This window comes from Melospiza melodia, chromosome 1 (assembly GCF_035770615.1).
Source record: "Melospiza melodia melodia isolate bMelMel2 chromosome 1, bMelMel2.pri, whole genome shotgun sequence".
In the NCBI taxonomy this organism is placed as follows: domain Eukaryota; kingdom Metazoa; phylum Chordata; class Aves; order Passeriformes; family Passerellidae; genus Melospiza; species Melospiza melodia.
The window spans coordinates 138,009,418-138,035,072 of record NC_086194.1 but is presented as its reverse complement, the minus strand read 5'-3'; the positions used below and the strand labels follow the sequence as shown (position 1 = coordinate 138,035,072).

The 25,655-nt window shown below is 38.0% G+C and overlaps 1 long non-coding RNA gene across 1 annotated transcript in view; it reads right to left on the bottom strand.

Moving 5' to 3' along the window:
* Positions 1-590: 590 nt before the first annotated feature.
* LOC134430339 (uncharacterized) overlaps positions 591-25,655 on the bottom strand; it is a 180,531-nt gene continuing 155,466 nt past the window's right edge. Inside the window, exon 4 of the long non-coding RNA XR_010030802.1 lies at positions 591-794. This is a non-coding gene — a long non-coding RNA (uncharacterized LOC134430339). The remainder of the gene's footprint in view (positions 795-25,655) is intronic.

Genomic DNA, 25,655 nt, shown 5'->3' with positions numbered 1-25,655 from the left:
CTGTGGACTGCCTCAGCAGGGTCACCTTCATCCACCTACATCTTCATCTTCATCATACCCCCTATTTAACCAGACACCTACCATCAATGAACAGAAAACAGCAGACACAGGGGTACATGTGAAAGTCCTGCCTCCCATTCAAAGTCAAATAATTTGCTACCTGGTGGGACACAGACCTTTGAGTTCTCTGAGGGCAGACACCAAAGTAGGCAGAAAGGATCTTCTTAAAAAATAATTTCCTGGGGCACAATGGCTACGGTATTTTCTAGGAAAGAAGAGTTTCAAAGTGTGCAGCTCCCACTGTAGGACAAATCCATCCTAGTCAATACTTGAGTACTGAATATCACAGTTACCTTGCAGTTTAAGTTTGCAAGTTGTTTCTAGCTGATACTGAACTGAAAGCTTTTACTGCTTCAAAAGGGTTGCCAGGCACCAGCCTGGATTTAGTTGCTTTCAGATATAATGTCTTTGTCTCCTAAGCCAGGGTCCTACATAAAGGATTTTTGAGATGTTGAGGTTTAAAACTATGGACGATTCAAACAGATCACTGCTAAAAGTGAACGCATTTTACAAGGAGTCCTTACCTGTCCTACTTCCAACATGTAGAGAATTATAAAACTGGGATGTGTCCTTTAGCATCTCTGTGCCTTCGTTTCCCTGCAGAGGATGGCAGCCAAAATCTTCAGCCGCTGTGGTACAGCACAGATTGTGCTGCCTGTCCTTGCCAGACTTCAGGAACACTTCTCAAGGTGACTGCCCTCATTCATACATCTGGGGTTTTCACAATCAGGATCCTGGAATGAAAGCCAACACATTACTGTCAGTGCAATAGATTGAAATGCTGATGCTGCAGAAAGAAATAAGGGTAGAAGGTTCTGGATTCACAGACTCATTCAAAAGCAATATAAAATAAGTAGGGAAAATGACTATGTGGTACTTAAGCACAGTGGTGCCCATACTGAGAAAAAAGAGCAACTGTTTCTTTCTGCTGATTTAGAGGGAGGCTGCCAAGGCACATCCAGTAAATAACTATTGTTCAGAGTCATCTGAACAAAGTTCTCTAAAAGCTGAGTTTGATATACAGGAGAAACACTCAACTGACTGTTTGTTATATAATAAGAATTGACTGCAGAGGAACAGACTTCATACAGAAACGAGGGCTGTATTTGGAGTCAGGGAAAGCTTTTTTATTCTGTGCATTGAAGCCCTGGGCTTTATTCTATTGGAATTTACTTTTCCAGATGGCTCAGAATGCTGCCTGTCTTTGCAGCCTGTTCAGGGGCCAGGTAATGGGCAGTGGTGCTGCAGAAACACAAAACAACTTCAAAGTTTCCTGACAAACATGACTAAGAGGAGGACAAGAAACAGAGTCTACTCAAGAGCCAAGTCTGCAAGCAGCTAAAAATCAATCTGAAGGGGGATGCTGTGCCTGTGAAAGTGAGGAGGGAGCATGTGCAAAGCAGTTAAAACAGTTATGGGTTTTTGTTTTGTAGTTAACTTGGTGTTAAAAAACATACAGCATTATTTTTAGCTCTTAGAAAACCCCAGCAAAATGCTCCAGGCAGCTACTATTTCTTCTGTCTTGAGTAAACATTTGGTTTTTGTCAGTTTGATGTTCAGTCATCAGAATGTGGAACTTTCCCTTTCCCTTTTAACTTTCCTTGTCCTTGTCCTTGTTCACAACTTTCTGGAGCCTGAACTTTTTAAGAGGAGGAGATGCCCCAGAACCATTCATAGGTGTCTGAGATGGTCAAATGTCTGATGCACTTGACTATCTGTCTGAAAGCTGAGTTTGATTTCTCACATAAGAAAAAAAAAAAAAAAAAAAAGAGACAGGGAGAATATAGGGGAGGTCATGCATGGAGCTTTAATTTTGTTTGCCTCCTTCTCCCCACACAGATTTTCTCAGTCCTAAAAGCAGCACCCATTAGGTTGCAGTAATTTCATTGTCCCTTGATGCCAAGGTGAAAAAAGAGGAAGTATGGCTGATTTGCATGTTGTTCACATTCATTCCCTGCTCCTTACTGGCCTATTCCAAATAATATAAAATGAGTCAGTCAATTTGGAGTAGAGCACAGATCACAAGATGTTGTTGAGGATGGTGTCACACATCCAGATTCTGGGAAATAGTGTCATCCAAGGTCCATTCTGGATTGTTACCACAATCAAACACTGCCATGGGTTGACACTGAGGAAATTAAAGAAAGAATTTCCTTCATTGGAACTGATGAGGACTCCTTACAAAACCTTGTAATTGTAACCTCTGCAAGTAATGGTGAGCAGAATGCAAGTGTTACTTCCTATGCCTTCCTGGATGTAAGAAATGTGGACTGTACATTCTGATGGATTTCAGGATAATTGACATTCTAGCGTGTCACCAGCTCAACAATTGAGGTACAGCTAGATTTTTCTGCCATTTATTTGCACTAAGGTTGAGTCCAGGACCGGCCACATTTGTGATACTTCTCACACCCGAGAGTTGGAAGCCTTGCTAACTCTCAGAGTGTCATATCCTGGGGGCATTCAGCATATGGCTCCAAGTAAAAATAACATTACTTTTCTTTCTGGGGTCAGGGATGGGAGGAAGTACAGAGCAAATGGTTGTGATCTGGGTAAAATTTGCAGTCCTTCCTCCATTTTTTGGTGCGCTAGAGCCAGCCAGCAGTATGTGTCTGGAACAACATGAGCAGAAGGATTGCTGACCTCAGCAGCAAGGAGCAAGCTCATTAAGGCACACAAACCTCCTTTTTCTGGGATGGTACAATGTGCTGTTGACTCACATGGGCCACACAATCTAATCCTAAATTATTACGAATGACCCAGATTCTGGCACTCTGCCTTCTGCTGATTAACATCTTACCCTGCAAGCAATTTAGTCTAGCTTAAGTGGGGCTGCATCTCCAAATTAATTTTCAGTATAAGGATGAAAGCATTATGCCATATAACTCTTAAGCATGGTTCCAGCAGATCCAGATAGGAATTATAACATGCACCAGAAGGAATGAAAATAAATTTGCTCTGGGTTCAGAGCAGTCTGGTAAAAAATGAAAAAAGAGAATGAATTCACAATCCTTGATTATATAAATAGCACCTGTTTTGACAAATTTTGTATGCTTATTTTCTGAATTAGCATGCTTCCAAAGTACCACATTTTTTTCATAACATAAATGACAGCATTGACAAAAAAAACCCAAAACCACAGGCTGTTACTATATATATGTTTATAACCTTTAAGCTTTGCCAGCAAGAAACTGTTGAATTCATCCAGTAATTCATCCATAACCTGTGCACACTTGCTTGGTCTTCAGCCATAGTGCAGCACACAAATATCTGCTTATTGGGTCTCAAAAGGCTGTGATCCACAGCAGGAGTTGAGTACTCAGATGTAGATAATGGGCCCAGTGCTGTGAGATCTTCATTAATGACTAGTCACTGCCACAGAGTGAACCTTCAGCAAGTTTTCAGACAATGCAAAACCAGGAGGAGTGGCTGATACCCCAGATGTCATGCTGCCATCCAGAGGCACCTCAACAGCTGGAGAAGTGAGATGATGATAATTTCATGCTGTTCAGTGAGGGAAGTGCAAAGGAACGACCCCAACACCAGCACAGGCCGAGGGGCGACTCCTCTGGAAAGCAGTTTGGCAGAGAAGGCCCGGGGGCCCTGTTGGACACCAGGACAGGAACAGCACTGTGCCCTTGCCACTTTGCCACTGAGAAGGTGAGAGGAATCCTGGGCTGCATTGGGCAGAGGAATGCCAGCTGGTGGAGGCATGTGGTTCTTCCTCTTTAGTCCCTGCTGTCTGCTGTGCAAATGTGACACTGGAAACACTGGAGAATCATCCAGTGGACAAAACTTATGCACAAAACTTATTAAGGGGTTTCTGCATCTTACATACAATGAGAAAATAAGAGAACTGTGACTGGCCAGCCTGGAGAAGAGACAGTGCAGGGAGTCTTATCAGCATACATAAATATCTGATGGGAGGGAATGAGGAGTCAGAAAGATTCTTCTTATGAGTGCTCGGTGACAAGACAAAAGGCAATGAGCACAAAATGAAATACACAGAAATCCCCCTGAAATATATGAAAAAAACTATTTTACTGTGGGGATAGTCAGACACTGGCATGGATTACCCAGAGAGGATGTGGAGTCTCCGTACTTGGAGATAACCTAAGTGGGCATAGACCTGAGCAACCCTCTGTAGCTGACCTTGCATGTGACAAGGGGTTCCACTAAAGAATTTTCAGAGGTTCTTTCCAACCTCAACTCTTCTGTGATTTCACAATACTTTTCACACTACACCAGAAATATTGCAGCAGTATTCTTTCAGCTGGTTTGTGTTTGCACTTCTGACGTGTCTGCAAATACCAGACATATTTTTTGCTCTTAGTGTTCAAACTAATTATTCACTAGTACTCTTTAGGGTTTGGGTAGCTTTAACCATATTGAGGCATTAATGACCAAGAATCAAGATGCCACCTTCTGTGCAGGACAGCACTGAAAGGCTCACACTTAGAAATGCCCCAGCAGGGTGGATTTAAACAAGCTCTTTCCCTAGTAAGACCATCACAGCCACTTACAAAATGAAGTGATTTAACTCATGGGTGTCTGGCCAGGATTTTCAAAGAGGCTTACAAATTAGAAATCACACTTAGTCTGCAATTTTTAGCAAGACCCTAAGCAAAACCTGTAAGGCTCATAGGAAGCATGGTAAGCATTTTGATTGAACAGTCCTGCAAATGAACAGGGCTGAGAACCACACCTCTGTAATGTTGAGGTGTGAGGCACAGGGAAGATGGGGAACACAAGCCCATTTTTGGCACCTAGCTTGTTTTCCAAACATCTAAAAAACATTTGAAAATTGTCATGACCTACTTAGAAAAGTGAACAGGCTGGGAAAAACAAGTATAAGCAAAATATTTATAAAATTAGGACAAAACATACATAAGTAAAACTTGCAAAAATTCTTTGTAAAGCTCCTTACAACTCATTTAAAGTTTTGCTCATCCACCGAAGACAAGACAAGAACATTACAGATTATTATTCTATTCAACCAAACCAGATGGGATTCATCCATTGCTACAATTCCAACTTCCCAAAGTATATTTGTCTCTTCTCTCTAATCCCTCTTTCTCTGACATTAATGCAACAGTCATTGTAATGGGTAGGCTTGTTATGAAGAACTCAATAGTAATAAAAAAATACAAAAATTGCTGTTCTTGTATTCCTCTTGTTGTTGAAGAATAAAATTATACTGTAAATTAAATGTGATTTTATGACATTTTGCATGCATATAGATCTTCATGTGAACTCAGGGGAGCATACTTTATTTGAGCTCTGTATTCCTTATACTTTTTAATTAATTTTTCTTTGTAATTCAGAATAAGTTTCTAATGGATTCGTGGAACAATATGGGGTCACTTGGGGGTGATTTTAATACCTGCAATTCCCATGGTTATTAATCAAAGACTTTTTAGCCTTTTAGATAAATTATCTGCCTTCTGTTTAGAAGATTGAGATTAAGCATGTGAGAGAAATTGTCCCTACTGACACAAAGGAAAAAAAGTCATGAAAATACAAAATGCAACATTTTTGGTATCTCACAAAACTAGAGAATATGCTGCAGATTTTCAATTTTCTTTCATCTAGCTTCATGAAAATTGCTATAAAAATAGCAATCAATCTGAAAAGAGGTGATTTTCATTTATTGCCTATAAATCTCAGAAGCTGTCAGATCCAGTAAAACTTTTTTTACTTGAGGATTTACCATTTACAACTGACAGGTTTTTTAAAAAATTGTTTGACTTTTTAAGCACATAAGAAAAAAAGGTGTTCACTTAGCAAGTTTAGCTGAGTATCTAAATTTGCATACCCTTCAACAGGGGCTGTTACATTTTCATCCACTGAATGCTGAATCATACAGACACAGTTTTTGTGCAATTAATTTGATTTCTCTTGACTTCATGTTGTCCAATAATTAGAAAAATCCTGGCTGATTTTCTATTCACTAAAGAAATCAAACAGTTTGTTTTCCATACTTTTTTACTTGATCTAGGACAGCATAACTGTAATGTCCTCAAGGGATACCAAACACAAAAGAGCATACATCTGAATTGATACATTTAATGTGTGTTTATATATGCAAAGATATATATATATAGCCTAATATCCAATCTCACAGTTCTGCTCATCATTTAACAATGGCTAATCTGATATCAAGAACTATCAAAACCAAAAGAATTTAAAACAGCTGTGGACTTGACTTCCACTTTCCACATACAAGTGTCGCCCTGTTCTTCTAAGGTTTTCTAAGCCTTCTGATGTTTACATTCTTGTAATGAACTTTCTCACGCACTTTTATGTAAATAATTATTGTTTTACATTCTTTTCTAGGAAGGAGAAATTTGATGGACTGCTGGTTTGTCCAGTGTCATTGGAGAAGTGGCACTTTCATCCTCCAATCCACTGTCACTTTTGAAAGTCTATAAATGTTAGAGTCAGAAAATAAACTTCCCTTCTTTTTACCTTGGAGGTTCCAGCATGTGTGTTGTTTTATTTAATGTCCTATAGCAACATACAAGCATCCTCAAGGTGTGTGAAAATCCAGTGCTTGTCTCTAGCTCAGTTCTGTCTCTCTGCCAAAATGAAATTAATCACATTTCACAAAAGCATTTCAAGTATTTACAACAGTTCTGTTATCATAATGTCTAAGTATTTCACAAATTTTCTTCACCTGAAGAAGGACCTGATTTATCAGTTTGCTGTCCTGAGACACAGCTGTCCCCAGAGGACAGTGGTTTTAGCTGTGGGGGATGTGAAGCAGTTTAGCTGCATCTGTGCATTGATCCAGCTGGGTGGATTCACCTGGACCCACAACACATCCAGGTGACTCACCAGGTTCCATCACCTGCTCCCACTGTACTGCTTACCAACTCCAGCTGGCTCCTTCAGCCCATCCTGTGCAGCAAGATGTTTTATTCTATCCCCTGCATGAAGTAAAGGGTGGGCTGGTTGTTTGAAGCCATGCAGAAGTTGGTCAGAGGACCTGGGCACTGCTCGTTTCACAAATCTGAGGTTGTTACTCATTATGCATCCTGTCTCCTTTCTTAGCCACCCACCTCACGTAACTGAGAAAGTAGCAAGGCAAGGGGAAGACAAAACAGAAAGTCAGCTAAAATTATCAGCAGGAAATAAAGAAACCTAAGAAGACTACATGGTTAAAAAACAAAAAACAAATATGGGGCCACAACAGACCTAAGAATAATTTTCCACTTTCATCCCTCAGTAGAAATTTTCTGGAGAGAGAATACCTTTTCAAGAGAAAATACCTTGATGAAAGCCACATAGAGAAGTCAGAGAATAGACATGAGATGAGCAAAACAGCCCTTGAAGACAACTCTGCAGAGTGATGTACTCTGAATACTTGTTTATAGCAAGTATTCTTTCTTATGGAGACCATTGCACATCACTGCACAAGGCTGCATTTCATAAATTGGAAACCATCTTCAGAAAAATACATTTGTCCACGTCATAGGGTACACAATGTATGCTTTGCTTCATCATTGTGATATTGTGAATGATACATGTCTTTTCTTCCTAGAAGAATACTTCAGAGATCTCAAAATTTATTCTGCCAACAAAGTAGAAAGATTAGCATAAGTACAAGTTTTCTCCAAGTGATGTAGAATATGTAGTGCACATTTTGTATGTTCATGGGAGGGAACAGTCAAAATACATATAATATATACACGTATTCATCTCTACACTAGAAATGGAAGAAGAGAAGACAGGCTTCAAGAATGAGCATATATCAGCAGATCTTATTATGGTACATGTGTTGCTTGTATTCAAAAACTGGGCTTAGCATTTTGCAGAGCTGTCTCATTCTGAAAGTGCAGCAATTCTTCATTTGCCATGATCCTTTCATGAACTTGTGGGTAACTTTATGACATTAAAGCTGGCAGGAGCATATTTGTTTAGTAATTAGAATACTAAAATGGTTATTAGGAATATCATCCCAAATTTTCTATACTTCGACTCTCAGCTTTTTTCAGGAGCACAAGTGGCCAAATGGCTCAGCCTCAAATGCGAAAGAGAGGGAAGCAGAGTGAGTCAGACCAGATGGCTGTTGACCTTAAGGCAAGATGGGAACGGATGGGAAAAGCTTCTCTCAGCTGGGCTTCTTCTAGGCACTGCTCCAGAAACTCACCTAGTCCTGGTAACAGAAAAAGTTTTACTTTTCAATATTGAAGAAGTTCAAATTTTAAAATAATATATTTGTTTCTAATAATACAGATACTTTTAAAATGTCCTTTAAGATACATAAATTGAATGATAATAGGAAAAAAAGCAATGCAATTTATTCCTTGAATCACAGCATTCCAGGGTTTGAGTCCTATGAGAGCATCATCTCTTCTAAAATCATGCACTGCCAGCAATCATTACCATTCTTCAGAGCTGACCATTGGAGCAAAACTCCAAAGAAAAAGAACTTATGTTTAAGCTAAATGCATGTTTTCCTTTTGAAACCACTTGCAGTTTGAAGGTTCTCATTCTCTACTATGTGAAATGTGTTATGATAGGAAGTTGTCAAAAGCTCATACAAGACTCTGAAACAACCTGAAATTTTCATTATTATTTTCATTTTTCTTTGAGTGAATTAGGTGTCTACTGTATTTATCCTAGTTAAAAGAAATCAGATTGCTAAATTTTGAAATTCTCTGTAAAATGAGTCAATCTATATCAAAATAAATGCAGTGTCTGATTCAAGGTTTGGGTCAAAGACTTTTGAAAACAGTGGAAGATGTTTAAGTCTATGTACTCTGGTTTTGATCCACACAGGCTAAATTTATAGCCTATGAGATAAAATTGCATAAAGGAGTCACCTCTCTGTAACTGTATATCTCGACCAGCTCTAGTTCTTTGCTCTTTTAATGATTTATCTATGACCTAACAGATAAACAGAATGAAACATAATCAGAAAATCACAGGTAAGCTACAGAAATATAAAAGTAAACTCCTCCTCATTTATTTTCACACACACCGAGGAAAAAAAAAGACAGAAATTTTTTCCATTTTCTTCTTGGGAATCCACTTGAAGCATTAATTAAGCATGTTAACTTGAATGTGGTAAGAAGGTCGGCAAAGTCTTTTTTACCATTTTGTAGTTTTCTGTGGTTTATCTTGCTTTTCAGGAGTTCTAATATTACCAAGATATTATTCCTGAGAGTGTAATTGTGTTGTGCAATAATGTATGTGCTGTATTCTTTTGAGTGGGTCAAATAACATTCATAGTGCATTTTTAAAGAATCAGTGATGCCTAAGGAGTCTACAATATATGCTGCTGACTGGGAAATTATATTTGTATTTAATTATGCAATACTGCATGTAATTGAGAACATATTGCACAAAATGGCTTTGACTGACTGTTACATAATTTCTGCAGGTGTTATTAAACACCAGGCTAACATAGTTATCTCAGTCCTGTTTGGAAATCAAGGAGTTCAGCACTGAGGGTTATATATTTAAAGGTTGACAATTGTGTAGTTTGCTTTACTGGTCATGCAACACCTCTCATTCAGACAGACTATACAAGCTTGCAAAAAATCATATATACCCTGCAGAATTTGGTATTTGGTAATGAAAGGCAGGTCTGTTAGCAGACCTGAGAATGCTAGTGTTCTGTATTCCCCAAAATACACTTGATTTCATGGGAGCCCTACTGAGTGGCATCAAATGAGAATCAGGCTTTGTGTGCACTGTCCCACGGGAACGTCATGGGTTTGTTACATGAAACCCATAAATCACTTTGATGTTATCTGGACCTGTATTATCATAGGAACTCTACAGGCTGGTAAAATATGCTTCTGAATCATGTAGAATGCACTTATTGCTCCTGGGCATTGAGTCAGATACTGAGACTGCACCCCACTGTGCCCTGAAACACATATTTTGTGCAGCATGGGTGCATATGTGGCCAGAAGGAGGCCATTATCTGTACTTTGATTGCTCTTTCATTATATCTTTGCACAGATATACAGACAACTCTTCCTGTTTCTGTTTCAAAACACAAACAAAAGCGAGCACTTTCTGCGTTTTCCCCCTTCAATATTTGAAGATTATATTGATTTGAGAAAATGAGCAAATAATGAGAAGTACTGCAGTCCAGGACAGGAAGATTGAGAACTTTTAAGTGCCAGGAGTAATAGATGGCAAACGGAATTTGTTGATGGTAAGAGCAAAATTGTGTTTTTAACAAACAGCAAAAGGAAAGAGTTATCTTCTAATCAGTAAGAAACTGAGGCATCCTGACACAATAGAGATTTATAAATTGCTGAAAAATAATATTTTTTTTAGCCCTTAATTCAATGTTCAGGCACAATGATGAGTTCAACAAAGAGGTAGAGATGCATCCCCGGATAAACATGTTACAAATCAAAGCTAAAATCACAACTCCATAAGACAGTGCCAGATGCTGAGACTATGGCATCATACCAGGCACAGTCTCCCAGAAAAGAGGGCGATGAATCTGAGGTCTGGGTATCCCACAATACACACAAATACTGTAGAGAAAAATTGAGACAGAAAATAAAATTACCAGACAAAAGAGTATAAACTAATTGCACTAAGAAAGAACAAAATTAGGAATTCTTAATCACGCCATTAGGTACCAAGAAGGCTGAAAACAGAAGCTTTAGTAAGAAAATTCCCATCAGGAATTATTTTTCTTTTAAAAACTCACTGAAGCGTGAAGCGCTCCTGAACTTAAGTGGCTACTTGATTTTCTAAACAAAGGAGACATAGGGAGCTATATGGAAAGAGAAAAGGGCAGGAGCAGAAAACAAAGGGATAGAAAGCAAGAAATAACTATAATAGTATTTCTACACCTAAAGGCAGCAGCAGAAACTGGGCAGAGATGAACCAGACAGTGAGCATATGCAGAGCAAGAGACAGACTTTTTAGCCAAGGGCATACACTTTGAATCCTGCTGCAAATCTCTAAACAAGTGACTTTATGCACAAAAGTGCATTGTGTTCTTATCAGGCTCAGAAGGTTCTGCTGAGTGCTCACTGCTTTGATAACTTAGCAAAGAGAGTCAGATTAAAAAGTTACACAGAGCAGCAGATCTGCAGACGTGTCCATGCATCCGACTCTCAGTGTCTGGCTAGGAATACCTCAGCTGTGTCTGGAGTCTGCCTGCTGCTGAAAACATAATTTGCAGTGCTGATGCCTTATGGTGGGTCTCTAGTTCTGGTTTCTGGGTTTGGAAATTGTTGTTCCTGGCCTTACTTATAAGATGAGTGCAATGTTTTTTCACAGAGATCCTCATGCATATTTAATAAAAATTACTGCCATAAAAAAATCCTATTTGACCCAGTGTAAGAGATTAATACTATGTTTAAATCCAGTTTCAAACAACAGGAGAAAGATCTTAAATCTTAAGAAAACTCAGATGAAAATCTTTTGCTTAATTTTATTTTCAGTAAAGAACAATTCAAAACTTGATGTAATTGTGGAAGCCAAATGCTTCAAATTCTCAATTCTAGATTAAAAAATGTAGCTTAGAACTTGTCTGGACACAGGTCTAATTCAGAATCATGAAAGGCAATAGATGGCCTTCAAAGTGCTTCGTAAACAGGCAGGGCAGTTGAGCTTTTCTCAATTTTTGCCTTTCTGGCCAATTAGCAATTGCACTAAGTCACTTACATATTTCCATTTTTTTCTTTTTGAACTCTGTGTTTTCCAACACAGTCTGAATTAATGAATGAGAGCGCCAACTAATTTGTACTACACAGAATCAGTTTCTTAATACCTTAAAATATTTTTCCTCTTTTGGTTACACCTTTTATCTTTTTATCTTTTTTTTTTTTTAATGTTGCTCTTAGCAGGATTGGGTTTTAGTGGGATCACACAAGATGTTAGTCAGATAACAGAACTGGTCTCCAATTCATGCTGTAAATAATTTCTTACTCTGAACTACAGTAATGATAATTATTCTTGTACTCTGACTTTTGCTGTACTCATTACCACTTACCTCCTCCTCCACTCAAGTATTTTTCAGTTTGTTAGACTTTCCTCCTTTAGGCAAAATTGTCATTTATCAAAACTCTGTAGGACTTAAAAGTGCTACACAACAAACAGAAACTAATTTTACAGCTTCTGGAATAAGACTGATCTTGTTAGCATGAATCTTTTGGTTTTTTGGGTTCTTTAACATAGAAAACAAGGCTGCAAGGACTTGTCTTTCAGCGTGTATCCCAAACCATTAATTCAAATACTTCTATTCAGATAAAATGAATTTATTAAGTAGGTTTTATTAAAGTCATTACCAATTTTCTTCTGTGGATTCCATGTCTTGTTGTTTATTCAGTTTCATAAAGAAAAATAATAGTGCTTTGGTTTCCACAGAGTATAGAGATTTGATGTAGAAGTGGATTCCTGAGAAATATTTAATTTTTAGTAACTCTTCATTGCAACTATTAAAACGTCAAGTGTCAAAAATGTCCTATTCAATGTCAAAAAAATTGCTCCTTTGTATTTTCATTATATTCTGATTTTATTTTTGTTCTGTATTTACAGAATCACAGAATGGGTAAAGTTTGGAAGGGACCACAGTGGGTCATCTGGTCCAACCTCCCTGCTCAGGCAGGGTCATTGCAGAGCACTTGGCACAGGATTGCATCCAGATGGTTCTTAAATATCTGTAGAGAGGGAGACTCCACAACCTCTCTGGGCAATCTGTTCCAGTGCAGTCAGCCATACAGTTAAGACATTCTTCCTCATGTTTAGCTGGAACTTTCCATGCATGGGTTTCTGCCCCTTGCCTCTTGTCCTTTTGCTTGGTACTACTGAAGAGAGCCTGGATACATCTTCTTGGCACTCTCCCTTGAGATATTCATACACATTCATGTGTATTCACAGTTGTCCCTTCTCAGTTGTCTCTTCTTGAGGCTGAACAGGCCCAGCCCCCTCAGCCTTTTGTCATAAGAGAGATGCTCCTGTCCCTTGATCAGCTTTGCAGCTCTCAGCCAGACCTGCTCCAGGAGCTCCAGGTCTGTGCTGGAGAGCTCCACTGCAGAGCCCAGGGCTGCACACAGATGTGGCCTCACCAGGGCTGAGGAGAGGGACAGGATAATCACCGACCCACTGGCAATGCTCTTCCCAATGCACCTCAGGACACCAGCCTGTGCTGGTGCATGCAGTTGTTGCTCCCCAGGTGCAGGACCCTGCACTTGCTTTTATTGAATTTCAGATGGTACTTCTCTGTCCACCTCTCCAAACTACTATTCTTAAAATGCTTAATTTATCACTGTCTCACTAGCTTTCTTAATTATTTTTTACTAATGTGCTTAATTAATTTGCTTTACATGAGAACTACTTGCTCATTTACCTTTAAACTTTTACAGTGCCTACTCTTGGTTAACTCAGTTAGAGTAGTTCATACAATTGCACATGGTGAAGAGAGTGGCAGGACAGGCAACACCACGTGCCTAGTCCAGTAAGAGTCTATTTGAGCTAAGCAAGAGGTTAAGAGATGGGAGTGACAGCAGAGCATCTCTGCTTCTGCACACACTCAGGCTTGGCCCTCTCACATGTGGGATGTCTTCTCATTAGTGTCAATTACAAAGGGTAAAAATTTGTCTGTGTTAAAATGTGTCATGAAAGTATGAGTGTATTTTACATGAGTTACTAAATAGCCTTTGCTGGTGAGAAATTTCAGTTATTACTTCCCTGAGATGAAGCATTTAGTATTTCATCCTAAGTCCTCAGGGCATGCAAAATGTCTCTGCTTCCTTCCCCCCAGAAAACCCACTTTACAGACCAGTCTTTAAATTCTCTAATAGTGTTCTGAAAAGGGGACATAATTAGGAAAAGATCTCTATTTCTCTGAAAAGAAAGAAGTCAAAAAGAAAATAGGATACATACAGCATCTACAATGGATTGTGTCCTTTGCCTGGTATCTCCTTATCTTTTTCTGAAGAGAATTCATGAGTGAAAGCTGCTTCTACTGGAATTTCAGTAACAATGTCAGTTCATGGGATCCAACTTCAGCAGAATTTCCTTGTGGTGTTGCTGTAAATAGCTTGTGTTGCTTGGGCTTGTTGTGTTTGAATTTTCTGTTGTCTGAGTTAATTACATGTTGGAAGCATAGGACAAAAAAAAGCATGTGAACTACTGAATTAGCTGGAGTTTTATTCTTCTTGGGCCACAAAGCCAGACTCTATTAGTGTGCTTATTGCTAAACTAAACTGTGGCTGCAGCCTCACAGGGAAAAGGAGGAGAGATGCCTTGACACTTTCAAACATGGAAGTCATATCTGTTGGATCATGGCAGAGGGCTTAAACCGCAGGTGTAAACTGCTATGTGCAAAGTGAGCCAGCAAATTGCAGAGCTTCACAACTGGGAGACTGAAACATGTCCTGAAAGATAACTGATTTTGTATAATTTTGTACTGAAAGATAACTGGATTTTGTATAATTCATGTTATACAGCAGCTTCCTTGTATGATGATAACATTTGGTAAAGGTACTGATTTGCTCACATTTGAAAACAAGCACTGTTACCACGTGAGCACACAGGAATTTTTGCATTGACTTGGATGGTACAGGCTGATGATCTGTATGATTTGCTTCAACTTAAAGATGAAATTTCAGGCAACGGTGAAGAGAAATTTATAAACTCATATAGCCTTGTTTAAAAACTGATCCTAAGAATAAAAATACATTTCTAGCTAAGACCCACTGCAAACAAAAAGAAAAGAAGACTTACAAATGAGATACAGCTACATTTTACTGTCAGTTAATCTTCCATCAATAAGTTAAGTCATATTTATCCCTAGTGTAATATTTTTGTAGCTTCTGTCTTATCCTTTTGTTTGTTTGTTTGTTGTTTTGTTTCAGCTACTCAGAAAAAGCTTATTCAAATGTGCTTCTGAGGAAAGTTCTTTGTTTCTGAAACTTTGCTCATAACACCTACACTCCATCTCTTTAGAAGCCCCTTATCTTCATGTTCCCCACAGTTCTGGGATGCAGCTTTTTTAAGAACATGTCTCTGTGTTACCTCTGGGGCTGGGGCTTATGAACTGGGTATTGGCTCTAAGCTCTCTCCTGAATGAATGCATCTCTCTGTTTGCTCAACGTGTACGAGCCCACCATTCACAGGCCACACCATCTCTCTTGCTCTGTGTTACCATTTCATGTAAAATAATCTGCACTTTGTGTGGAGTACACCTTTCTTCTTTAAAAGTTACCTTCTTTATTTAAAAGTACTGAAAATCTCTTTATTACAAACCTTCATAATTTTTCTTTACCTGTATAACTACTTGATACAAATTTATTGTACAGAACTCCAATATTTTAGGTTCTGTCTTCTGCATTACTTACTGCCTTACTGCATTTTTTGGGGGAAAGGTTTGGATTTTGGGTTGTTTTTTGGGGGGGCTGGAGTGGGGTGTGATTAGTGTGCTAATTAAGAATAACTTAAATTTGTTTGAAAAATAACATCTTTCTCTCACACAGATCTCCAGTGAAACTTAATGGTCGCCTCCAAACAATTTAGTGACTCTCTGTAATAGCTCTGGATTTATTTCCTTTTCTCTGAATTCTGTTTCAGATCCTGTTTTAATTTGTTCTGACCGTTTCTATTCCTAAGGGCATCCTAATTATTTCATCCATTCTTACATGCCAGAGATATGATCTCACAGCTTTCATCCTTAGTTTTATTCTTTCTGATACAATCAGTTTGCTCAAATTTAAGAATTTGTAACTTTTTCATAGCCAAAGAAGAAACTGTTTATGAATGTAGATGTCTCCTTTCTGGAATAATTCTTTTTTTCAACAAGGAATATTTTCCCTGTTCCATGTCCCTGGATGCAGTAGGAATCAATAAAGAAAGTGCTTTTACTCTGCCAAATGTTTCCAAATTATTTTCCTGGTACTTCATCTCTTTGGTTTTCACTCTTATGTCTTTCTCTTTTCCTTATACCACCTCTGTGTTCTTAAGCTTGGAATGCTAACACAAATTTAGCAAGAAAATTCAATTAGTAAGGGGTGTATTTATTAGTGAATAAAAGTAATTCAGCTATAAAGAAAGAAATAATTCTTTTTTTTTTATTTCATCAGGAGAAGTGCTGGCATATATTGAAAACCATATTAAAAATTAAAATTGTATTAAAATCTGATTTATACAGAATATATGTAAGGTGAAAGCATTTTGTTGGTGCTACAAATTCTTTTTGAACTATATGTTGCTTTGGTTGTTTTTTGTTTCCTGCATGTACTTATGAATAAAAATGAACCTACAAGCCAAACTTGATTTTGCAATTGCATGCATTACCTTTACATAAAATGGTCACATTTAAACTAACTTAACAATTTTAACTAAATCTGTTGGCAAGTAGGATTCCAGCTTGATCATGGACTTGTATTGTTGTAGAAATAGATAATCAAAATGAAACCCAGCTCACATCCAAAATAGGCTGTCTCTTTAGAAAAGAGAAATTAAATTATTAAAATCTATTTGTGCAACAGTAGAAGGTTGATAAAAATTTCAATAATCATTGCTTTCTATTTAGCAAGAACATAATATTTCCATAAACTTAGTGTGAGCAAAAACCTCTATGTTAAATCCAGAATGAATAAACTCACTGAACTTAAAAGGTTCTGAAGTAAGAGTTATTTCAATTTAATAGTTTTATGCTGGTCTCTGAGTACTGAGGGACTTAGTACTTTGAAACAGAATTGGCATAACAATCAGTGAAGTGAATGATGTCATTTCCCAAAAGGCCAATTCACGTTCTCCTTTTCCAGACAGATATTGTACGCTCAAACTTTGTTCTTTATTAAACAGAGATATGTAAACCTCAAGAAGATATTAATTTCAAACTTTCAAATAGAGTTAATACTTGAATTTCATACTTCTAAGGTTAAATCTTCTCTATCAGTTTGATCTGGTTGAGCAGAGAAGGTAAAAAGTACAATTAAAAAACTCTCATAATCTCCTGCCTATTCCAACATTTTTCTTTGGCTTTATTAATCTCTTCCTCTCCCCTTTCATTTAAATTTTTCTTTTGTTCTGTTTATGACCATTTCAGTTCTCAGACAGATTCCTGGACCGTGCAGCTGTTCTTTGGCTGAAGTGATTTGGAAAGGTTGCTTTGAAGAATTTACGTGGTAAATTTAATTATTTTCTCCTTCTCTGAAACACTCTTGACAAAGATGAGATTTAGGGTTTGACATTAGCTGATGACTCTTAGCTGAGGTACAAGAACAGTGAAGATACTTCAATTTGTGTTGTTCTGTATGTTGAATTAAATATTAAATATAAAGGTTTATAGTATATGTGTCCAAATCAAGAATTCAAAGAAGTATTTAACTGTTTTAATTCTCTTTCAAAGGGTCTCAGAGTACACCAGCCAAGATCTACAGATAGATGCGAGGTTCAACAGTGTCTTTGCCTGATCTATATAAGATGCAAAATATGTGGTGAAATGAATAATTAAAAGGCTTCATCATTACCATAATGCTTGTAATTGGTTTAATTTCTTTAATTTATTTGGTGCTAATTTGATTTCCTTTATCTTACTCTCCTTGGCCTGGATCAATTCCACTTCACATTAGTCTGTGCATCCTAAGATTTTCTCCCAAGAGCAGTAAGATGAATCATGCTTTGGAGGTAACTGCTTTTTCCTTTAGCTATTGAGGTAGCCAAGACAAGTCACTAAACCTAGCTAAAACTCCATTTTTTGTGTAAAAGGACCATTGCCCAACTGTGTAATGCTATCATCTGCTGCTCGGGAAAACAAAACTTGTGTGCTGGGACCAGGTCTGTTCCCAAGCTAAGCATTCATTTCTAGGAAAATTCCTTTCTAGCGTGAATGCATTTATGCATGAAAGTATCTGTGCAATGTGTCCCCTGGATATGAGGTAGCCACTACAGAAGCACACCTTCCCTGCCAAAAAGTAAAGTCTTTACTGAAGTCTGGTGAGGTTTTCAGAAAGACAAGAGCCTTAGAATTTTTTTTCCCCGTATTTTACTTTGCATTTGATGAAACCACAGTGAGTGGGTCACACACAAATTCACACCTGCCCACGCATCCACTCACACAGAAGGGGTGTCAGCTTTGGGGATGTTTGCACTGAATGTACAGGCTGCCAACCACTACACTGAGCAAAATATTCTACACCTGAAATCGCCTTGATTGTTTGAGCTGTGTGCATTCAAATACAGAAATACAAGAAGATGGCCATTGTTGATGCTTGCAACTATTACCTAGTGCTTAGAAACTTCATGTGGTCTTGAAATAACCAGTAGTTGCAGGCCTTTTCTCTCTGTCTTTTTGCTAATTGTCATGTTGATGAATTGTTGACATGTGATTGTGAGGAAAGTGTCAGTGATTACACAACAGAAATGTGAAAATTGCAACAGTGAGCATTATAGGGTAATGCCAAGCTCTAGGAAGTCACCTTGATAGCCTTTTGTGGCACTCATTCACATTTCAATTGTCTTTTTCTTATGCATAAGTAGGACTGGCATATTGAATTAATACAAACACTTAATATAAAATTCTAGCCATTTATTACAAATGGAGAAACGGCTACTTGTGAGGTTGAGATCTGGATTGTTTTTAAAGATAAAGCCTGGGAAGTAGAGGAAATTCAGAGGAATAATTCTATGCTGCACCCTGGCACTAGAGCAGTCTAGTGTTCAACTAGGCCATCTTAATTCCATATTGAGCCCAGTGTAAACTCCCTAACTGTGCTAATCCCCAGGTAAATGTAGATTTTGGAACACAGCAAACAGGGACCCGCATGTGGAATTTTGACAGTGTGTGTTCAGGCTGCAGAGGGGTTCTTCCTCTAGCTCTGACCCCATGTAACCTCTGATCTAAAGGTAACTATTCGGAGATAGGATGGTCCCTTCTCACTGTTATTGGGAAAAGACAGGTCTGAAGCCCTGGCTGAGTAGCAGCCTAACGTGAGGACAAAGGACCCAGCTCTGTAAGAATATCAGTGCTACCCATTTATGTCACCATGTTTATGGAAGGACACAAGGAAATCCCACATGGCATTATCTGGTACCACCCTTGGAAGTGGATCACAAGGCAAAAACCCTATGGGAGGGTGAACATCTCACCTATGAACAATAAGCAGCCTGAAGGAGCTACAAATATACACAGTATATTGCAAAAGAGTTGGAAAGCAAACTACACTTTCCCAAGAAGCTTCCCTTTGAGCTAGTGAACTCTTTATGGAAAAATAAGAAGAATAAGTTATGTACTACACATGCTCTTTATAAAATTTTGAGAATTTAGTATCGGTAAGAGGATGGTAAGGCAAACTCAATTAACTTTTAAACAGGAAAGAGATCTTTGCTCCCACATTTTAAAAACAAAAAGAAATCAAGAGATTTATTTCATTTTTATCAGAAATAATTTTTTTTCTTGCTCTATATAACTATACAAATACAGCAAAGAGTAAAATCTTATCTTAAATCACATTTGAGTTTTATTTTTAATGGTTGTTCTCTTTATATTTTCATCTCAAGAAATATTACTGAATAATAGATCTCCAGATCTCAGCCTAAAAATGCAACTGATCTATAGTTATTATACTGAAAGCACTGTCACTATTCTAAGTTTATTAAACCTATAGTAAATCGGTCCTAATAATAGTAAGACTACAGTAGTCATATTGAATAATAGCTGCAAGTTATTATCTCTATATTTACTATACTATTATAATAATTACAGCTCAACTATATGGTTTTATTTAATACAATGCCTAAATTTACCATGGCAATTGTATTCAAGTATCTTGCTATACATATTTCCTAGAATACAATAAGTAAAACTTCTGGTGTGAACTAGGAAAGCTTCATATCTGTTTTTTAAAACTGTCATTAAAAATGTTGGTAATTCAATAATATAGTTTAAAATTAATACATTTGAGGCTTTCATGAATGAAAAAAAAATTGTCTTTGGTCATGGTACAAGAAATGTTTGCAACATGATAAAACTAATTTTTGAGACTAAAAGAGAAAGTAAATTATATGTTTTAAAACATTTGATAGATTTGTTTTCTTTTAAAATTTGCAAAGATTTTTTTTTAAATTGGCAGACAGGCAAAACAATCTATTTTACTATACTATCTTATCTTAGTTAAACAAAAGTTACAAACAGTGAAATTGGACAGAAAATGGATAGGTTCTGCATGTGTCCATGTAAACAGGAGTTTGTACACTCATACAAGAATATTGAAATTCCTGTGCTTTAATGGGAATATAAGGGGGAAATTTCACTTCTTTGAGGGCTGGATGTGTCTCTGTGTCAGGCATTCCAGTGTCACACATTCAGAGTCTCATGACTCTCTGTAAGGCTTTTCTCATGTTTAGCTTGCATATTCTTACACTTCTTGCCAAAATCCCAGTGACACTATTTTTGTAAATCCCACACTTCCTTCTGTAATATTTCCTGCATGTCACCCATTACAGGTTATCACTCAGAGCATTTTGAAACTGTAATGACCTGCTCTGTGCTCAGACAAAAACCTGTCTCCCAGTCTCTGGGTATCCCTTGAGATTTTCAAGCTGGTGATTTAGGAAATGGCAATTTCATTGCCGCCTTGCTACGTAGGATTCACGAGAATGTCCAGCCGCAACCTGCTTCCTGCAGGCCTGGTGGTTAAACTGTCCGGTCAGCACAGGTCTTCCCTACCTGAGCTCAGAGAGTTAAACCCATGAAAGCAGGAAAGCTTTTAAAACTCCTGGGCTAGAATCAGACTATTTATGAACTCTCCCTTCCTTCTGAGCTATCCCATCCTTGAAGAAGGATGGGATAAACCAGAAAATAAAGAAGTGCACACCAGTGACTAAGCACGGGCCACTTCATATCCTATGGGATGAAGGCAAGAACCTTTCTTCAGGTAGGACACATCAGACTTAAGCCTATTTTACCTGAATGTTGTAGTTAAATCAGGAAGAATAGAGTATTTGCTAACGTCTTCTCCGTCTTCCATGTACAAAAATTACAGTGTCACTACATATCCAGCATCATAGCCTTTCTTAGTGTGAAGAGGGAACTTATGCTATAATGAAAGCGAAAACAGTTTAGCATTGCCCAACACAAGAAAAGGAATTTTAAGGTTAGGCAGTTACTATATTATTTTTCAAGCTAAGACAAGCAGTGAGACAATATGGCCAGCCATATGCAATCATAATCCCAAGCACTTCCTGAACAACCTGAATCTGGTAGAAACTATAGTTCCTGAATTAATAAATAAATTTCAGAACATCTCCTACAAAACTCTAAGGTGAAATCTATGTAAAAATAGCTTACACTAGAAAAAATATTTTTTTCTATAATTTTACAAGAAAGGAAATGCATAATTTCCTAGTTATGAATTTTTTTTTCGGCTCTAGGAATTGTGGGTGTCTGGAACTACTTGTCAACATAGACAAATGCTAAATAAAATAATATTAACTGATAAATACAAGTAAGAATGAAAATTGAAATATAATGTATTTGTATACAAATTTGCCTGTCATTCCAGTTCTATTCATTTAAATAATGAGTTGAACTTTTTTTTTACTTAGCAGTGAAAAACTAATATTTGTATTTATGAAATTATGAAAATTTTAGTCAGTAGCTATACATATGTGATAAACTAGTTAGAAATGCATGCTCATGCAAAGGTAATCAATGTCAGCAGAAAGAAGGGAAAGAAGAAGGAAAGAACAAGAAGTGGAGCTGTAGGGAGTTCTTGACTCACAAAGAAGTAAAATGAAAATATGTCTATGAACAGTCTGTGTGAGCCTGTGAGAAAGAGTTCACTCTGCCATGACAAAAGAAGTCACAGGGGAACATGATGCTTGCCAGCAGAAAGAAATCTAGCAACAGGAAGGAGGTGAAAGTCAAGAACCAATGTGTACGAGGAGCCTAAAATAAATTTAATTCAGAAAGCGACAGAAAACTTCCCCCTAGAGGAGACCTTTGTTTTACGTTATCACAGAACAAGCAGAAACACAACTGAAGGGGTTATTGCTGGTCTGCCAGCTGGAGGCCAGTCACTGGAGCAGACTTAATCATTAAACAGGATCCTCCACCCACTGGCAGGCTCTCATGGACCAATTTCTAAAAAAAACCCCTCCTTTTGATTGTGTGTTCAACCATGGCTGCAGCTCTGCAAGATCAGCAAGTGCACGGGATAATATTATGATGAAGATGACTTATTTATTCTTTAGGCTTCAGTAGCAGGTGTAACCCTCCACAGAGACAAAAAGCCCTTTCTGCACAGCTCTCCAGAAGCACACAGGGTCTCTGGGAGGCCCTGAGGAGCACACAGCCTATAAAAGGTCAGTAGCCATCAGCAGCATGGGCTAGCTCGTGGGACAGACACAAAGGTACAGACATGAAAACAGAGATGCAGCTTTGAAAAACAAATTTGTTAAAGCATGCTAATATGAGCAGCTGCCCTCAGCTGTGCTAAACATGTAGGACTTTCTTCCTGTGTGCCTCATTTCCCTCCCACGTCTGCAGCGGCACATGTGCTCAGGGTTTGACACCTGACTCTTTGAACACTGGCAGAGCCTGTTGTTCTTCCAGGTGAGTCAAAAGCATCGAGCCCCTGCCCAAGCTAGCAGCATCAACTTGCCTGAGCTCCTTATCAAAATGGCAATGTATGAGGAATGCTGGAGGTTGCAATATATGTCCTTGAAGAGCCCAGTGGCAGGGAGTCGAGAGGCTCTGTCCTGGCATTGTCCTTCCAACAGAGTAAGAACAGGGCTTGAACAGTGTTCCTACCTACCTGGTCAGCTGTGCCAAGGCACTCATACTCCTTTTTGAATTTGGGAGGGTCTTGGACATGGATAGGACAGGGAGCAGTCCAGTTAATAAAATACTTATAAAAATGTACAGCACCCCTCTGAAAAATGAGTTGAACTGTGGAGGCCCATGAGCCTACTAAGGCCATGGTCTGGAAGGGTACACCATAGGCTCCAGGCATTCCCTGGAGTTAGGGTAAGAAGAAAGGAATGATGGGCACAGTTATGCAGATTAAGTTATTCCATATAAGGTTATATTATGAATCCTGCTTTCTGATTGCTTAGTATTGTGTTCTATATGAGGCATGTTTTCTGTTTCTCTTTTTTTACTGGTTCACTGCCCTCTATATAAGTTTGTGCTTGCCTCATTTCATGGCCTGTGTGAGCAGCTCCTTACTGTGTACAGCTCATGTTTTTCGTTGCGCATTTATTGTTAGCGCACCTTTTGTTTCCCTTTATTAAACTTTGATTTTGGAGTACTCCAGTTTTATTTATCTTATATCTGTTTTATTTATTGCCACGCTCCCAGCTGACCCAGTCCCAGGGTTGCGCTTGCCAGTGGACATGGAACCCAACATTGAACTAAATGTGCGAGGCCTGAATTTACCTCTTATTTTACTGAACATGTTAAAAGAAAAGCAGCACTCATCCTGGCATGAAGAAAGCAAAGGAAATAGACTGGGATAACTGGAAATACCCCTGTAACTTCAACATTTCAGTTTCCAGAATATTTCCCCCAGCCAGTGGCCATCCACACAGGGTGCAAGAGGAAGGAAAAACTGATTTTACAGCTTCAAAGTGACAGAATGTCAGCAATAAATCATGTTCCTCTTTCTTAAAAAAAAAAAAAAAAAAAGGAAAAAAAGGAAAAAAAGGAGAAACTAAAAAGATTTTGCAGTGCATATTGTTATTATATTTTCTAGAAAGGTTTTGAAAATGTTTTATCACATCAGTGTTAGCAGTCAAGTATTTTTACATGAGAATGTAGCAATGGCTGTTCTGGGTTAGATGAAGGGTTTATCTAACCCAGGTATCTTGTGTTTAACAGTGGCCAATAGCAAATGCCTAGGGAGGAATATAAGAGCAAGACATGCAGTGATGCTCCCTGGGTATATGCTTTCAGCCACCAGAAATCCACAGCTCAGGGACATTCCAACCCAGAGGTGTTATCTCTATGTTTAGTAGCCTTTGATAGATTTTCTTCCATGAATTTGTCCAATAGCTTTCTGAACCCCTGTCAGCTTCTGGCATTTTAGTGCCAGGAAAGCAGTAAAGCAAGGGGGAAACCAGATGTGGAAACCGTTTTGATAAAAGGCTCTACTTTTTAGCAGAGACAAGTACCTGAGGACTAACAAAGAGGCAGCCTTATGTTCAAAATAAGAGTTTTGAGCTCAATAGTGTGTGAGCTGCCCCAGAATCCTTGGTCACCACATGGGATTCCTGGGAACCCAAGTCTTCAGGACTGAATCAACAGATTAATCCTAGATTAATCAATAAATTAACCACTATTGTAACTGAGTCAATCTAGATTAACAGTGAAAAAAATCCAAAAACACAGGAGGCCAAACTGATTCATTTTGAAAGTGGAGGGATTTTTTGAGAAACAGTTTTCCCTGAAATTTCATAGGGTATAGAGTGCATTTAAGATAAATATACATTTTTATGGGCATCAACTCCAATCCTAAAGTTATGATGTCAGATAACTGAGTATCTGGGTTCTTAATATACAACAGCTGTATCACCAAAGGTTTTCTCGCATTCTGAAATGAATATTTTTAAACAAAGTACTCATTAGGGCAAAACTTGTCTTTCACAAAGGAACTACATCAAGCCAAATTCATCCTTCAAGTAAAACTTGAGCCTTCAAATAAGAGAATTAGGAAACATTTAAATACAGTTAAATACTTCTGTAGTTTCTGTGGCCTACATAGGAGTGCCCAGATGAGTCTCCTAATGCACAGGGCACGTTCTAACATGACCATCAACACTGTGTCTCAAATATAATGTACCTGTAGGTCTCTATAAATAGCTTTTACTTGGAGTGCTGGCATCTAAATATTTTTATAACCAATGCACGGCTACAAGCAGTTCTAAATGGCCCTGAAATGGCTAACACAGAATTGTAATTCCCTTTTTACTCATAAATCAAATAACCAAAAAAAAAAAAAAAAAAAAATCAACAACATTCTATGGGAAGCTAAGAATACAATTCTTGCAATGCTGAGCAGCTGTATGTGAAGTCACTTGAAATTTGTTTGCTTTGGAAGAATAGAGTTAGAATTAGACCAGGAGGAACAGCAAACATATTTCTGAAATGTGAGTCAAGCAAAGAAAGAAATATGCCAGCAAGCCAAGGGGAGCACAGGAAACCCAAATATCCCCATATCATATCCAAAAAATAAATAATTCAGCTGAGCCCCACCATGTCATGTTCTCAGTGGATTTAGTGATCTCCTATGCAATAACATGCCATAGTACATTTTGATCTGCATCAAAATTAACAGTCAGCCACTTTATGAAATATTATCTTTGTTAGCTTTACCACTAACAAAAATACACTTTCAGTTCTTCACATCCACATAGCACATCTATTAAAGCAATCTGGGAAATTAGTTTGAGATAAACTGTACAGCAATTTTATTCATAGCCTCCCTGTATCTCACACTGTTAATCTGCATCACAGCTCACTAAATAGTGCCTAATGTTTATTGCATTTAACTGAATGTATACGATTCTGAGGGTACGCCAGGGACCGATTATCATAATTATACATGTTTCTATGGAAACCCACAAGTCTATCAGTTTTGATTCATTATATTGTTATACCTTCTAGC